Source organism: Pristiophorus japonicus, chromosome 1 (assembly GCF_044704955.1).
Source record: "Pristiophorus japonicus isolate sPriJap1 chromosome 1, sPriJap1.hap1, whole genome shotgun sequence".
Lineage (NCBI taxonomy): Eukaryota > Metazoa > Chordata > Chondrichthyes > Pristiophoridae > Pristiophorus > Pristiophorus japonicus.
In genome coordinates this window covers 263676327-263690501 of record NC_091977.1, presented here as the reverse complement: position 1 = coordinate 263690501, position 14175 = coordinate 263676327, and the positions used below count along the sequence as shown (strand labels likewise).

General features: G+C 46.9%; 1 protein-coding gene and 1 non-coding gene across 10 annotated transcripts in view; both read right to left on the bottom strand.

Moving 5' to 3' along the window:
• The window catches only part of LOC139270224 (receptor-type tyrosine-protein phosphatase delta-like), a 2930110-nt gene that overhangs the window by 1114352 nt on the left and 1801583 nt on the right, over window positions 1–14175 (bottom strand). The window lies entirely within an intron of this gene.
• Window positions 9028–9191, bottom strand: LOC139278488 (U1 spliceosomal RNA). The gene has a single exon (XR_011596280.1). It is a non-coding gene; the product is annotated as a U1 spliceosomal RNA (small nuclear RNA).

Genomic DNA, 14175 nt, shown 5'->3' with positions numbered 1-14175 from the left:
AGCAGAATTCGGCCAAAGGTGATAGCTGCACTTAGTGACATGGCCAAACCTGGTCTTTGCAAGTGATCAATCAAATGCACCAAGAGCAGTATTAAAAAAAAAATTGCATCAACAGTTCCAAGATCCAAAGCTACTGAATAGGAACTGGTCATTGTATTCAACAACAAAAACGTGTATTTATGCAGCGCCTTTAACATAGTAAGATGTCCTAAGGAGCTCCACAGGAGCGTAATCAGACAAAACTTGACATCGAGCTACATAAGGAGGGATTAGGGCAGATGGCCAATAACTTGGTCAAAGAGATAGGTTTTAAGGAGCATCATAAAAGAGGTAGAGAGGCGGAGAGGTTTAGGGTGGGAATTCAAGAGCTTAGGGCCGAGGCAGCTAAAGGCAGACTTCCAATGGTGGAGCGATTAAAATTGGGGATGCTGAAGAGGGCAGAATTGGAGGAGCGCAGATAGCTTGGAGGGTTTTAGGGCTGGAGGAGATTACAGCAATAGGGAGGAATGAGGCCATGGAGAGATTTGAAAACAAGGATGAGAATTTAAAAATCAACTTGTTGCTTAACCGGGAACTAATGTAGGTCAGCAAGCACAGGGGTGATGGGTGAATGGGAAATGGTGCGAGTTAGGACACGGGCAGCCGAGTTTTGGATGACTTCAAGTTTACGGTCCTACAAAATCTTGCGCTCGATTGTCAACTGCTGTGTGTAGATATCCTTGCATTCTGATATTTGACAGGAATCCATCCCTTTCAGTTTTTCTCCCCCTCCAACAATCCGTCACCATGTTAACCATTCTCAAAACATTTTTTAGCTTCAATTTAGTGTGGTATATTTAGTGTATATTCATTAAAAATAGACATGTTTGGATCTATGCACCTGTAATCATTTTGATTGGACGAATTTGAAATCCAATACCAAATTAACCCCTGGTGTCTAACCTCTGGAGCCACTTTAATTCTCCGCTCCACTCCCACTCTGACTTCTCCATCCTCGGCCTCCTACACTGTTCTAATGAAGCTCAATGTAAGCTCGAGGAACAGCACCTCATCTTTCATTTAGACACTTTACAGCCTTCTGGACTCAACATCGAGTTCAACAATTTCAGACCATTAACTTCTGCCGATATATTTTTTGGATGCGTTTGTTTGCACTAACTAAAAGACAGCCGTTTCTCTGATTGGCTCTCCATTATCACATGATCTACTGCTAATTGGTCCCCTTGGCGGATAAGCCACACCCTGAAATTCCTCTGGAATGTGTAACTGGAATCGCCCAGCGCAAGTTCTAATGACATTTCAATTTGTAATTCGATCCATTTTGACTTCAAAAGCCACAGAGAATAGATTTCCCCAAAAGCCATCAAGTTCGAGCCGAAGACCCTCACCCCAGCGTAAGTGCTGCTTCCCACAGCTAATGTCCTTTACCCAAGACCTTACCCCCCCCACCCCCACCCCGCCCCCATCCCAGCCATGAATGGGGCATTGTGTGCGGATTGTTAACAGTTTTATTGGGTATGAAGTGAATAGTGACAGTGTTGTGACTTCTGGATTTCATCCACCTCAATGATGTCCCTTGTAACACACGCACCGAGCTTGCACCGAGCTTGGAATATCGTGATCCATCTTTCCTGAGTTCCCTCTCTCCCCTCAAATCCCCCCCACCTGTGTCTCTCTCCCCGCCCCCCCCACCCACGTGTCTCTCTACCCCCCGTCCCCCCGTACTCTCTCTCTACCCTCCACCCCATGCTATCTCTCATCTCCATGTCTCGCTCTTTCTCTTTCCACCCGCCCCCCTGCCATGCTCTACCCCTCACCCCATGTCTCTATCTCTCTCTCCAGCCCCTCCCCCCCCAGGCTCTACCCCCTCCCTGCCACAAGGCTCTCTCTCTCCACCCAGTGTCTCTTTCCTCACGGAGCACTTTATGGTGCTGCTTGACACTTCATGTACAATAACCAGCTGCTGATATAACTGGTAGCTATGGAGAGCTCAGACAATGTAATTGGATCGAAAACTGCTTCCTGTGGGATGCATCAAATCTCCCCCCCGCCCCCCGAGAAACGAATTGCTCCTGGCCGCCCCGCTTCTCTCTCTCTCTCTCTCTCTCTCCCCGCTTCTCTCTCTCTCTCTCCCTGCCACCCCGCTTCTCTCTCTCTCTCTCTCTCTCTCCCCGCTTCTCTCTCTCTCTCTCCCTGCCACCCCGCTTCTCTCTCTCTCTCTCTCTCCCCGCTTCTCTCTCTCTCTCTCTCCCCCCGTCTCCCCGCTTCTCTCTCTCTCTCTCCCCGCTTCTCTCTCTCTCTCTCCCTGCTTCTCTCTCTCTCTCCCCGCTTCTCTCTCTCTCTCTCCGCTTCTCTCTTTCTCTCTCCCCGCTTCTCTCTCTCTCTCTCCCCGCTTCTCTCTCTCTCCCCGCTTCTCTCTCTCTCCCTGCTTCTCTCTCTCTCTCCCCGCTTCTCTCTCTCTCTCCCTGCCGCCCCGCTTCTCTCTCTCTCTCTCTCTCCCCGCTTCTCTCTCTCTCTCTCTCCCCGCCTCCCCGCTTCACTCTCTCTCTCTCCCCGCTTCTCTCTCTCTCTCTCCCTGCTTCTCTCTCTCTCTCCCCGCTTCTCTCTCTCTCTCTCCCCGCTTCTCTCTCTCTCTCTCCCTGCTTCTCTCTCTCTCTCTCCCCGCTTCTCTCTCTCTCTCTCTCCCTGCTTCTCTTTCTCTTCCCGCTTCTCTCTCTCTCTCTCCCCGCTTCTCTCTCTCTCTCTCCCCGCTTCTCTCTCTCTCTCTCCCTGCTTCTCTCTCTCTCTCACCGCTTCTCTCTCTCTCTCACCGTTTCTCTCTCTCTCTCTCCCCGCTTCTCTCTCTCTCTCTCTCTCTCCCTGCTTCTCTTTCTCTCCCCGCTTCTCTCTCTCTCTCTCCCCGCTTCTCTCTCTCCCTCCCCGCTTCTCTCCCTCTCTCTCCCCGCCTCTCTCTCTCTCTCTCTTCCTGCTTCTCTCTCTCTCTCTCACCGTTTCTCTCTCTCTCTCTCCCCGCTTCTCTCTCTCTCTCTCTCTCTCCCTGCTTCTCTTTCTCTCCCCGCTTCTCTCTCTCTCTCTCCCCGCCGCCCCGCTTCGGTCTCTCTCTCTCCCCGCTTCTCTCTCTCTCTCTCTCTCTCCCCGCTTCTCTCTCTCTCTCTCCCCGCTTCTCTCTCTCTCTCTCCCTGCTTCTCTCTCTCTCTCACCGCTTCTCTCTCTCTCTCACCGTTTCTCTCTCTCTCTCTCCCCGCTTCTCTCTCTCTCTCTCTCTCTCCCTGCTTCTCTTTCTCTCCCCGCTTCTCTCTCTCTCTCTCCCCGCTTCTCTCTCTCTCTCCCCGCCTCTCTCTCTCCCTCCCCGCTTCTCTCCCTCTCTCTCCCCGCCTCTCTCTCTCTCTCTCTTCCTGCTTCTCTCTCTCTCTCTCACCGTTTCTCTCTCTCTCTCTCCCCGCTTCTCTCTCTCTCTCTCCCCGCCTCCCCGCTTCTCTCTCTCTCTCTCCCCGCCTCCCCGCTTCTCTCTCTCTCCCCGCTTCTCTCTCTCTCTCTCCCCACTTCTCTCTCTCTCTCTCTCCCCGCTTCTCTCTCTCTCTCCCCGCTTCTCTCTCTCTCTCTCCCTGCTTCTCTCTCTCACCGCTTCTCTCTCTCTCTCTCCCCGCTTCTCTCTCTCTCTCTCTCTCTCCCCGCTTCTCTCTCTCTACCCGCTTCTCTCTCTCTCTCTCCCTCCCCGCTTCTCTCCCACTCTCTCCCCGCCTCTCTCTCTCTCTCTCCCCGCTTCTCTCTCTCTCTCTCCCCGCTTCTCTCTCTCCCCGCCACCCCGCTTCTCTCTCTCTCTCCCCGCTTCTCTCTCTCTCCCCGATTCTCTCTCTCTCTCTCCCCACTTCTCTCTCTCTCTCTCCCCCGCTTCTCTCTCTCTCTCTCCCCGCTTCTCTCTCTCCCCGCCACCCCGCTTCTCTCTCTCTCTCTCCCCGCTTCTCTCTCTCTCTCTCCCCGCTTCTCTCTCTCTCCCCGCTTCTCTCTCTCTCTCCCCACTTCTCTCTCTCTCTCTCCTCCGTTTCTCTCTCTCTCTCTCCCTCGCTTCTCTCTCTCTCTCTCCCCGCTTCTCTCTCTCCCCGCCACCCCGCTTCTCTCTCTCTCTCCCCGCTTCTCTCTTTCCCCGCCTCCCCGCTTCGTGATACTTAAAGGGTTGACGGTGGATAGGCAATGGCAAACATTTAAAGATCACGTGGATGAACTTCAACAATTGTACATCCCTGTCTGGAGTAAAAATAAAACAGGGAAGGTGGCTCAGCCATGGCTAACAAGGGAAATTAAGGATAGTGTTAGATCCAAGCAAGAGGCATATAAATTGGCCAGAAAAATCAGCAAACCAGAGGACTGGGAGAACTTTAGAATTCAACAGAGGAGGACAAAGGATTTAATTGGGAGGGGGAAAATAGAGTACGAGAGGAAGCCTGCCGGGAAAATAAAAACTGACTGCAAAAGCTTCTATAAATATGTGAAGAGGAAAAGATTAGTGAGACAAACGTAGGTCCCTTGCAGTAGGTTTCAGGTGAATTTAGAATGGGGAACAAAGAAGTGGCAGACACAAATAACCTTCCGGATGTACGATAGGACCGAGGGTCTAGTGAGAAGGAGGAATTGAAGGATATCCTAATTTGGCAGGAAATTCTGTTGGGGAAATTGATGGGATTGAAGGCCGATAAATCCCCGGTGCCTGATTTTCTGCATCCCAGAGTACTTAAGGAAGTGGCCCTAGAAATAGTGGATGCATTGGTGATCATTTTCCAACAATCTATCGACTCTGGATCAGTTCCTATGGACTGGAGGGTAGCTAATGTAACACCACTTTTTAAAAAAGGAGGGAGAGAGAAAACGGTTAATTATAGACCGGTTAATCTGACATCAGTAATGGGGAAAATGTTGGAATCAATCATTAAGGATGAAATAGCAGCGCATTTGGAAAGCAGTGACAGGATCGATCCAAGTCAGCATGGATTTATGAAAGGGAAATCATGCTTGACAAATCTTCTGGAATTTTTTGAGGATGTAACTAGTAGAGTGGACAAGGGAGAACCAGTGAATGTGGTGTATTTGGACTTTCAAAAGGCCTTTGACAAGGTCCCACATTAGAGATTGATGTGAAAAATCAAAGCACATGATATTGGGGGTAATGTACTGGCATGGATAGAGAATTGGTTGGCAGACAGGAAACAGAAAGTCGGGATAAACGGGTCCTTTTCGGAATGGGAGGCAGTGACTAGTGGAGTGCCGCAGGGCTCAGTGCTGGAACCCCAGCTATTTACAATATACATCAATGATTTGGATGAAGGAATTGAGTGTAATATCTCCAAGTTTGCAGATGACACTAAACTGGGTGGCGGTGTGAGCTGTGAGGAGGATGCTAAGAGGCTGCAGGGTGACTTGGACAGGTTAGGTGAGTGGGCAAATGCATGGCAGATGCAGTATAATGTGGATAAATGTGAGGTTATCCACATTGGTGGCAAAAACACGAAGGCAGAATATTATCTGAATGGCGGGAGATTAGGAAAAGGGGAGGTGCAACGAGACTTGGGTGTCATGGTTCATCAGTCATTGAAAGTTGGCATGCAGGTACAGCAGGCGGTGAAGAAGGCAAATGGCATGTTGGCCTTCATAGCTAGGGGATTTGAGTATAGGAGCATAGAAGTATTACTGCAATTGTACAGGGCCTTGGTGAGGCCTCACCTGGAATATTGTGTTCAATTTTGGTCTCCTAATCTGAGGAAGTCGTTCTTGCTGTTGAGGGAGTGCAGCGAAGGTTCACCAGACTGATTCCAGGGATGGCTGTACTGACATATGAGGAGAGACTGGATCAACTGGGTCTTTATACATTGGAGTTCAGAAGGATGAGAGGGGATCTCATAGAAACATATAAGATTCTGATGGGACAGGACAGGTTAGATGCGGGAAGAATGTTCCCGATGTTGGGGAAGTCCAGAACCAGGGGACACAGTCTTAGGATAAGGGGTAGGCCATTTAGGACTGAGATGAGAAGAAACTTCTTCACTCAGAGAGTTGTTAACCTGTGGAATTCCCTGCCGCAGAGAGTTGTTGAGGCCAGTTCATTGGATATATTCAAGAGGGAGTTAGATATGGCCCTTACGGCTAAAGGGATCAAAGGGTATGGAGAGAAAGTGGGAAAGGGGTATTGAGGTGAATGATCAGCCATGATCTTATTGAATGGTGGTGCAGGCTCGAAGGGCCGAATGGCCTACTCCTGCACCTATTTTCTATGTTTCTATGTTTCTCTCTCTCTCCCCGCCGTGCCGCTTCTCTCTCTCTCTCTCTCCCCGCTTCTCTCTCTCTCCCCACTTCTCTGTCTCTCCCCGTCTCCCCGCTTCTCTCTCTCTCTCTCCCCGCTTCTCTCTCTCTCTCCCCGATTTTCTCTCTCTCCCCACTTCTCTGTCTCTCCCCGCCTCCCCGCTTCTCTCTCTGTTTCTCTCTCTCTGCTACCCGCTTCTCTCTCTCTCTCCGCCGCCCCGCTTCCCTCTCTCTCCCCGCTCGGGGCTCGGGGCTTGCGGTGCTACGGGGGGCACGGAGGCTCTGCGAGTGCATGGGGAATATCTTCGGCTGCTCGGGGCTCGTGGCTGCTTCTGGGTGGATGGGGGTGATGGGAGAGGAGGATGCATGCGCAGAAAATGTTTAATAGGAATTGCACTGGTAGTTGTCCTAACTCTCGCTTCTGTGCATGTGTCAGGAGATGCATGCGCAGAAGGGAAACTTACTACAAATAGTTACTCCGATATTTTTTTCCCTTTTCTCCCTTTGTTTTTTACAAAATCCCCTCCCTTTTTCTCTCTTTCCTGGTGATGATTCTGCCATTCGCACTTCATCTTGACTCATCTTTTGTTTCCTAACTTGTGCCATAATCTCATTTTTGCCCAACATCCCTATTTGTCTCTTAAATCTCTCCTGTCTTCCACCCTGTCACAGACCTTCCCTTTTGTTCTTTCCTCCCCTCCCCCTTTCAATGAACCTGCACTTCCTTAACAATCTGTTGCATCTCGAACTTTTCCAGTTCTGACGAAAGATCACAGACCCGAAACGTTAACTGTATTTCTCTCCACAAATGCTGTCTAGCCTGCTGAGATTTCCAACACTTTCTGTTTTTATCCCTGGTGTCTAAGGCTTGTTTGATGTTTGGAGCCAGAGTGAGTTCCAGTAAACACTGAAAGTGCACAGCACACAATCGTAAGCTTGGAACAAGAAAAAACATTTTGCTCATCAAGGCCACTCCTTCAATATTCCATGTATGACTGCCTCAATTGTAGAATCTCATTCCCCACCTAAGATCTGTATAATCACTTCCTAATCTCCATGTGTAATTAAACAGGTCATTCAGTATTTAAAAAGGATAATAGGTTAAAGTTGGGCCCAATCTTCAGAAACCTGGATTTCCAACATTTTTTTGGTTTTATTTCAGATTTCCACTATCCATGGATCTTCCGTTTAACGGTTCTAGTGCAATGTCCTACAATATTGGGCCGAAAATTGCAGCCTCGCCAGGTCCGTACAATGTGCTGGTTCTCGGGACGCGATGCGTAAACGCCATTAACCGGCTTTTCCGATCTGTCAAAATTTCTTCAGATAGATCGAACACATTCCCCTAGAAAGGATGTTCACGCGGCAGAGATTGGGCTATTTGCTCAACTCTTGCCCAGCGAATGTCCTACAAACCTTTACACCTGGTAAAAGCAGGCGCACAGCTTACTTATTTTTATCAGTGTAACACTGTTAAAAGATAGAAAAATTAAATTTAATCATTCATTTTTATGCTAAAAACCCTGTCCATTATTTTTAACTCTATTAAAACACATTAAAAAAAATCCAAAAATATATTTTTTTCCAAAACATTTAATTGCAATTAATTTTAAATATGTGAGGTGTATTTTTTATTTATTGTGCTGTGTATCTTGTTTTAGGAGGTTATTCACATTTATAGTAATGGGAACTCGAACAAACGGAGTTCCCATTATTATCAATTCGAATACTAAATAGTGATTGGTGGTCCAGGCCCATTTGATTGCAACAGAGACGTACATACGTGGAAGACAGATCCCCGTACACTGCGCAGCGAATGAAGGCCTCAGACCGGAATCCTATGTTGCTCCGGAATCAACAGATATTTTCGAAGATTTTTTTCGGGTGGATGCATTCATACGAAGGAAGCCTCCAACTGTAATTTTCCCCCCAATATGTTTGTTGATCATAGGGTTTATATGGCATTTGATGGGAGTCTATTTATGAAATTAATGCTGCACACAGCCTGTCAGTTCCAGTTTTTTCAACAGCTCTGTGAGTTATATTCATCACCGAACAAGTGCCTTTCAGTACCGCCCAAATTTCTTTTAGTTCTAAAAATATACATACACTTAAAACACCTGAAATCTAGCTCATGCATATGAAAATAAGCTGATCACTGCACGATCTGCACGATCTGCAGAATGCGACACCGGAACGTGACATAGTTTTAACATTTCTTTTATGCTCTCTGGACATCATAAAAAAAAAGATTACCTGGTCAGTATCACATTGCTGCTTGTGGAGCTCGCTTGTGCACAAATTGGCTGCCGCGTTTCCCATATTACAACAGTGACTACACTCCAAAAGTACACTCATTGGCTGTAAAACACTTTGAAACAGTCAGTGGTTGTGAAAGGCGCTATATAAATGCAAGTCTTATTTTAGACAAGCAATTGCTCTGCTTTGAAATATGGGAAGTATATAAGATAAGGTAAAATGTGTGCATTTTTAACTACGAAGAACCCTCAATATACATTTTACAAGATTGGCATGAAAGGAAAATTAGTACAATTTTAAATGAGAACACAACAACATATTAAGGCTGCAGTATCATGTGTTTCTGAACCTTTGCATGGCTGATACCGGTACATACAGAAGCTGCTGAGGTTTCTGCAGAAGTAACTGGCTGGGAACTGCTGTCAATCCGACATTAGATGCCTGGTTTCACTCAGTCTCTGATTTTAATTGTAAAGCCAGGGGAGAGCGCGAACGCAGTCCCCCACTACCACCAATTTTGCAGTCGAGTATCCCACATTTGGGGGCATCGCAGGCATCAGCACACCCGAAGTGCAATGGGCTAGCCTCATCCTGGGAGAACGACCTTCTTGATCATGGTTACTTCCCTGCCAGGTAAGTACCCTTTGTTCGATGTCCCAGGGCCAGAGCCATGTAAGCAGTGACCAGAAATACTTATTTTTATCAAAGTTTAAAAAAGTGAAAGCTTATACTTCGACTTAAAGGTGAAGAAGGATTAAGAGATGAGCATTCACCTCGGTTTCAGATAAAAATTGTCACCGAGCCAAAGGAGGAGGTATTAGGACAGGTGACTAAAAACCTGGTCACAGAGGACGTAGACTTGATATTTAAGATAGACAACTGGTTTAGCCATTCATCAGCAGACTACATAAAGCACTATCCGATCAGGGTCTCCTCTGCCAAAACAGCTCATCAGTCTCGGAAGATCCTGGAATGCAAATGTAACACCTAGCTTCTCTTAGCCACTACAAACCGCCTTCTTGATACCCAGCTCCACCTCACCAGCCCCTCTGTCAACCCCTACACAGTCTCTGATCTGTCATGCTGCTGGTATGATACCCAGTACTGGGTGAGCAGAAATTTCCTCCAATTAAATATTGGGAATAGTAAAGCATTTGCCTTTGGTTCCTGCCACAAAAATGCATTCCCTAGCCACCAACATCATCCCTCTCCCTGGCCACTGACTGAGGCTGAATCAGACCATTTGCAACCCTTCATAGAACTGTAGAAAGTTACAGCACGGAAGTTGGCCATTTTAGCCCATCATGTCCGTGCCAGCCGACAAAGAGCTATCCAGCCTAATCCCACTTTCCAGCTCTTGGTCCGTAGCCCTGCAGGTTATGGCACTTCAAGTGCACATCCAACTACTTTTTAAATGTGGTGAGAGTTTCTGCCTCTACCACCCTTTCAGGCAGTGAATTTCAGACCCCCACCACCCTCTGGGTGAATACATTTTCCCTCAAATCACCTCTAAACCTCCCCGCAATTACTTCCGGTCTATGCCGCCTGGTTCTTCACCCCTCTGCTAAGGGAAATAGATCGGTCCTATCTACTCTTTCTAGTTCCCTCATAATTTTATCGACCTCAATAAGGTCTCTCCTCAGCCTTCTCTGTTCCAAAGAAAATAACTCCAGCCTGTCCAATCTTTCCTCAAAGCTAAAATTCTCCACTCCAGCAACATCCTTGTAAATCTCCTCTGTACCCTCTCTAGTGCAATCACATCTTTCCTATAATGTGGTGGCCAGAATTGCATGAAGTACTCTAGCTATGACCTAACTAGTGTTTTATACAGTTCAAGCATAACCTCCCTGCTCTTGTATTCTATGCCTCGGCTAATGAAGGCAAATATTCCGTATGCCTTCTTAACCACCTTATCTACCTGGCCTGCTACCTTCAGAGATCTGTGGACATGCACTCCAGGGACCCCATTGTTCCTCTACACTTCTCAGTGTCTTACCATTTAATGTGTATTCCATTGCCTTGTTAGCCCTCTCCAAATGCATTACCTCACATTTCCATTCCATTTTGAATTCCATTTGCCACTGTTCTGCCCACCTGACCAGTTCATTGATATCTTCCTGCAGTCTACAACTTTCTTCTTCATTATCAACCTCATGGCCAATTTTTGTATCATCTGCAAACTTCTTAATTATACCCCTTTATTCAAGTCTAAATCATTGATATATACCACAAAAAAAAAGGGACCGAGTACTGAGCCCTGTGAAACCCCACTGGAATCAGCCTTCCAGTCACAAAAACACCCATCAACCATTACCCTTTGCTTCCTGCCTCTGAGCCAATTTTGGATCCAGCTTGCCACTTTGCCCTGGATCCATTGGGCTTTTACTTTCGTGACCAGTCTGCCATGTGGGACCTTATCAAAAGACTTGCTAAAATCCATATGCACTACATCAAATGTATTATCTTCATCAACCTGCAAAATAGATACTGCTTTGGGTACTGTTGAGGGGGATGCCTCATCAGGGGGGAGCAGCAGCAGCCAAGTTCATGGCACCGTGGGTGGATCTGCTGCACAGGAGGGCAGGAAAAAGAGTGGGAGAGCTATAGTGAGAGGGGATTCTATTGTAAGGGGAATAGATAGGCCTTTCTGCAGCCGCAAGCAAGACTCCAGGATGGTATGTTGCCTCCCTGGTGCAAGGGTCAAGGATGTCTCGGAGCGGGTGCAGGACATTCTGAAAAGGGAGGGTGAACAGCCAGTTGTCGTGGTGCACATTGGTACCAATGATATAGGTAAAAAACGGGATGAGGTCCTACAAGACGAATTTAGGGAGCTAGTAGCTAAATTAAAAAGTAGGACCTCAAAAGTAGTAATCTCAGGATTGCTACCAGTGCACGTGCTAGTCAGAGTAGGAATCGCAGGATAGCTCAGATGAATAGGTGGCTTGAAGAGTGGTGCAAGAGGGAGGGATTCAAATTCCTGGGACATTGGAACCGGTTCTGGGGGAGGTGGGACCAGTACAAACTGGACTGTCTGCACCTGGGCAGGACCAGAACCAATGTCCGAGGGGGAATGTTTGCCAGTGCTGTTGGGGAGGAGTTAAACTAACATGGCAGGTGGATGGGAACCTATGCAGGGAGATAGAGGGAAATAAAATGGAGGCAGAAGCAAAAGATAGAAAGGAGAATAGTCAAAGTGGAGGGCAGAGAAACCCAAGGCAAAAACCAAAAAGGGTCACATTACAGCAAAATTCTAAAGGGGCAAAGTGTGTTAAAAAGACAAGCCTGAAAGCTCTGTGCCTCAATGCGAGGAGTATTCAGAATGAGGTGGACGAATTAACTGCAGATAGCAGTTAACGGATATAATGTAATTGGCATCACGGAGACATGGCTCCAGGGTGACCAAGGCTGAGAACTCAACATCCAAGGGTATTCAACATTTAGGAAGGATAGACAGAGAGGAAAAGGAGGTGGGGTGGCGCTACTGGTTAAAGAGGAAATTAATGCAATAGTAAGGAGGGACATTAGCCTGGATGATGTGGAATCGGTATGGGTGGAGCTGCGGAATACCAAAGGGCAGAAAACGCTAGTGGGAGTTGTGTACAGACCAACAAACAGTAGTAGTGAGGTTGGGGACAGCATCAAACAAGAAATTAGGGATGTGTGCAATCAACGTACAGCAATTATCATGGGCAACTTTAATCTACATATTAATTGGGCTAACCAAACTGGTAGCAATGCGGTGGAGGAGGATTTCCTGGAGTGTATTAGAGATGATTTTCTAGACCAATATGTCGAGGAACCAACTGGAGAGCTGGCCATCCTAGACTGGGTGATGTGTAATGAGAAAGGACTAATTAGCAATCTTGTTGTGCGAGACCCCTTGTGGCAAGCCTGACCATAATATGGTCGAATTCTTTATTAAGATGGAGAATGACACAGTTAATTCGGAAACTAGGGTCCTGAACTTAAGGAAAGGTAACTTTGATGGTATGAGGCGTGAATTGGCTAGAATAGACTGGCAAAGGATACTTAAAGGGTTGACTGTGGATAAGCAATGGCAAACATTTAAAGATCACATGGATGAACTTCAACAATTGTACATCCCTGTCTGGAGTAAAGATAAAACCGGGAAGGTGGCTCAACCATGGTTAACAAGGGAAATTAGGGACAGTGTTAAAACCAAGGAAGAGGCAAATAAATTGGCTAGAAAAAGCAACAAACCTGAGGACTGGGAGAAACTTAGAATTCAACAGAGGAAGACTAAGGGTTTAATTAAGAGGGGGAAAATAGAGTACAAGAGGAAGTTTGCAGGGAACATAAAAACTGACTGCAAAAGCTTCTATAAATATGTGAAGAGAAAAAGATTAGTGAAGACAAATGTAGGTCCCTTGCAGTCGGATTCAGGTGAATTTATAATGGGGAACAAAGAAATGGCAGACCAATTGAACAAATACTTTGGTTCTGTCTTAACGAAGGAAGACACGAATAACCTTCCGAATGTACTCGGGGTTACAGTGGGTCTAGTGAGAAGGAGGAACTGAAGGATATCCGTATAAAGTGGGAAATTGTGTTCGGGAAATTGATGGGATTGAAGGCCAATAAATCTCCGGGGCCTGAGAGTCTGCATCCCAGAGTACTTAAGGAAGTGGCCCTAGAAATAGTGGATGCATTGGTGATCATTTTCCAACAGTCTATTGACTCTGGATCAGTTCCTATGGACTGGAGGTTAGCTAATGTAACACCACTTTTTAAAAAAGGAGGGAGAGAGAAAACGGGTAATAATAGACCGGTTAGCCTGACATCAGTAGTGGGGAAAATGTTGGAATCAATCATTAAGGATGAAATAGCAGCGCATTTGGAAGGCAGTGACAGGATCGGTCCAAGTCAGCATGGATTTATGAAAGGGAAATCATGCTTGACGAATCCTCTGGAATTTTTTGAGGATGTAACTAGCAGAGTGGACCAGGGAGAACCAGTGGATGTAATGTATTTGGACTTTCAAAAGGCTTTTGACAAGATCCCACACAAGAGATTGGTGTGCAAAATCAAAGCGCATGATACTGGGGGTAATGTAAATAGAGAACTGGTTGGCAGACAGGAAGCAGAGAGTCGGGATAAATGAGTCCTTTTCAGAATGGCAGGCAGTGACTAGTGGAGTGCCACAGGACTCAGTGCTGGTATCCCGGCTCTTTACAATATACATTAACGATTTAGATGAAGGAATTGAGTGTAATATCTCCAAGTTTGCGGATGACACTAAACTGGGTGGCGTTGTGAGCTGTGAGGAGAACACTAATAGGCTGCAGGGTGACTTGGACAGGTTAGGTGAGTGGGCAAATGCATGGCAGATGCAGTATAATGTGGATAAATGTGAGGTTATACATTTTGGGGGCAAAAACACGAAGGCAGAATATTATCTGAATGGCGGGAGATTGGGAAAAGGGGAGGTGCAACGAGACCTGGGTGTCATGGTTCATCAGGCATTGAAAGTGCTATAGAAGCAGACAGGTACAGCAGGCGGTGAAGAAGGCAAATGGTATGTTGGCCTTCACAGCTGGTGAATTTGAATATAGGAGCAGGGAGGTCTTACTGCAGTTGTACAGGGCCTTGGTAAGGCCTCACGTG